This window comes from Rhinopithecus bieti, unplaced genomic scaffold (genome assembly GCF_001698545.2).
Source record: "Rhinopithecus bieti isolate Rb0 unplaced genomic scaffold, ASM169854v2 scaffold_10548, whole genome shotgun sequence".
In the NCBI taxonomy this organism is placed as follows: Eukaryota; Metazoa; Chordata; class Mammalia; order Primates; family Cercopithecidae; genus Rhinopithecus; species Rhinopithecus bieti.
In genome coordinates this window covers 648,070-650,853 of record NW_016806834.1, presented here as the reverse complement: position 1 = coordinate 650,853, position 2,784 = coordinate 648,070, and positions in this window count along the sequence as shown.

Below are 2,784 nucleotides of genomic sequence, written 5' to 3'. Positions count from 1 at the left end.
CCCTCCCACCCCCACCCCGGTCCCCGGGCCTGGGCTGCTGCCGGCTGCTCCCGCCGCTGGGGCTGCCTGCTTTCCCGGTCACCTGGGTCCCGGAGCTCTGCTCTCCGGCCGCGCTCTCCTCAACAAAAACCTCCCCCCTCCACACCCCCCTCCCCACTCCCACCTCCTTTCCCCTGACATCAGTGATGTCAGTCTCAGGGGTCGAATACAAATTCTCTACCCTGGAGAGGGACGCACAATCCAAGCAAGAGCCACGCCCTCTTTCTATCTCCATCCTCCCTGACTCCTTTCCCGCCCCCAGAAGAGCAGCTGGTCCTGTTGATAATAACCCTTCCCCCATCTTACTCCCCAGTCAGGAGTTGGGCAAAGCACTAAGATGGAGAATTTACAGAGGAACCCTAAAATGGGGTCCATTGTTCCGGGGGCTGGAGCTGTCCCCGGTGCTGGAAGACTAGGAGATGGGGGGTTGGGGGGGAAGAGGGGAGCCCGGCATCTGGGGAGCCCCGAGAGTAGAGAGTCAAGGAAAGAAATCAGGGGAAAGAAGATGAGATAGGACGGTTGGACAGGCTGAAGGGGAAGGAGGTGTAGATGGAGAGGGAAGCAGGTCGCAGAGTCTGGGGGAAAAAGAAAAAATGCAGAGAGGAAAAATGGAAAGGAACGTGGGGAAGGCAAGAGCAGGATGAGATGAATGCAGAAAGGGAACTGTATATTTTCCAGAAAAGGAACCAAGAAAAACGATAGCTTTCTGGCATTTGCCGACGCCCCCTTCTCTCCCTCTGGGGGGTTTGTGAGTATAAGTGCGTGGGCAGGGAGGCCACGGAGGAGGCGCGGTGGGCGCTCTCACTTGTAAGCTCCTTGAAGACCAGGACATCGTTTAATTCAGCATCTTACTGTTCATAGTGTCTAGCACCCTGTCTTGCTCATGCGTAGCAGGAGCTTAACAAACACTTCATGCAAAGAACCTCTGACAACAGTGGATTCCTGATTCCTTCAGTGGGAAGAACCACAGCTGTCAAGCTTCCCCTTAGGATGTAGAAACCCAATTCCTCTTTCCTTTGCTTCTTTCTTCAGTTGGGTTCTTTGAGTGGGACTCAAATTGAGCCAGGTAGCACAGAGGAGCAGGCGAGGCACATTCGGGGACCATTGCTCCCCTGAACGTGGATACTTCTATGGATGATTGGCAGGCTCCATGATCTGGAGGGAGCGTGAGCACACCCTCAGTGCAGGGATTATCTGTGGACATCAGACCTTGTCAGTGGTGGCAGCCCTTGCTTTCCGTCAGTGCTCAGCAACGGGGGCTCTCCTGGGGTTCTGGGCTTTTGTAGAGCACCCTGTCTTCCTGTCATTCCCTTCTTCATCCCTGGAGTAGGGCTGCTGTTTCCACAGGGCACTCGTGTCTCTAAACTGTGTTCCAGCTGAGTCCCAGGGGCCTCCATTTCTGAGCTATCACAGCAGGCAGGCTTCTCTTCTGGAAGGAAAATAATAGTAACAGCCAGTGCTTACATGGCTCTTACAGTGTCCCAGGCTTTGTGCCAAGTGCTTTATATTTACTAACTCCTAAACCCTCACCACCCCCCTATGATGTAGATTTTGTCATTATCTCCAAATAGAGAGGAGGTAACCAAGACACAGAGCTGAAATAACTTGCCTAAAGCCATGCAGCTAGAAAGAGGTCTAGCTGAGATTGGAGCTCGGGCAGTCTGGCTCCTGCGTCCACGCATTTAACTCCCACATCAAACATTCCTCTTGAGAATGGGAGCAGTGGTGAAGTCTGGCCTTTCTTCCTCTTCTGTCTCCATTTAAGCCCTGGATGAGAGTCCTTCTTTTTACTGCTTGATTCTGTGGACCACCTCCCATCCTTCCTTAGCCTGTTTTTTTGTTGTGGCCTGGAGCCACGCTCTGGCAGGTGCTTGCATTTGAGTGAATGTGTATGTGTGTAAATTTGATTACACTTCATCACATGGATGCCCAGGTCCCCCAAGTAGGGTCCTCTAAGATGGGGTGGCAGTGGGGGAGGTGCTAGAGGACCCAGTGGTGGGTGCTCAGAAGAAGCGAGTGATGGCAAAGCCAGGGAATCCAAAAGGGCAAACACGTCTTGAAAGTAACTTTCCACTCACCTACCCCACCCCCACTGCTCCTTTCCTTGCCTTCTAATCTGATCTTGGTATTTATGGAGATGCTAAACAGATCATGCCCTCGGAGGATGGAGAAGGGGAAGACCCTATGGCCCTGTTGATCTCATTACTCTATGTCTTCTCAACAGATCTGCCGCCCTGCTGCTCATTCAGGCTTGGGGCTAATCATATTAATTGAAATATTAAACATTCACAAAAATGAATTAAAATGAACTGCCCTCACTCCTCCTCCCAGTCAGTAATTGGGGAGACAGCTGCAGGCAGCAAAATGCCTCCAGTCCTTTGCTTAGTTTGTGGTCCTTAGATTAGGTGTCAGTCTGAGAGAAGAGGTAGGGTTTAGGGGAGAAGAGTGGTACCTCTCATCAGACTCTCCTTGCTGAGTGACTGTGAACACATCTCTGGTGTTCTTTCAGGCCATGGGATGGGAGTCCTGTGAGGTAAGAACAGGGGAGCCCTGAGACTCAAATGCCTATTCTGGAAAGTTTTCTCTAGGAGGGAGAGAGGCTTCCAGGATACTTTCTCTGCCACTACCCCCAAGCTCACCCTCTTTTTTATTCCTCTGCAGTCAAAGCTAGGCTGCCCTACATAAAAAGATTATTGAATTTGTAAAGGGAGAGCTCTGATCCTGGCTTTAGATTCTTAGGAAATG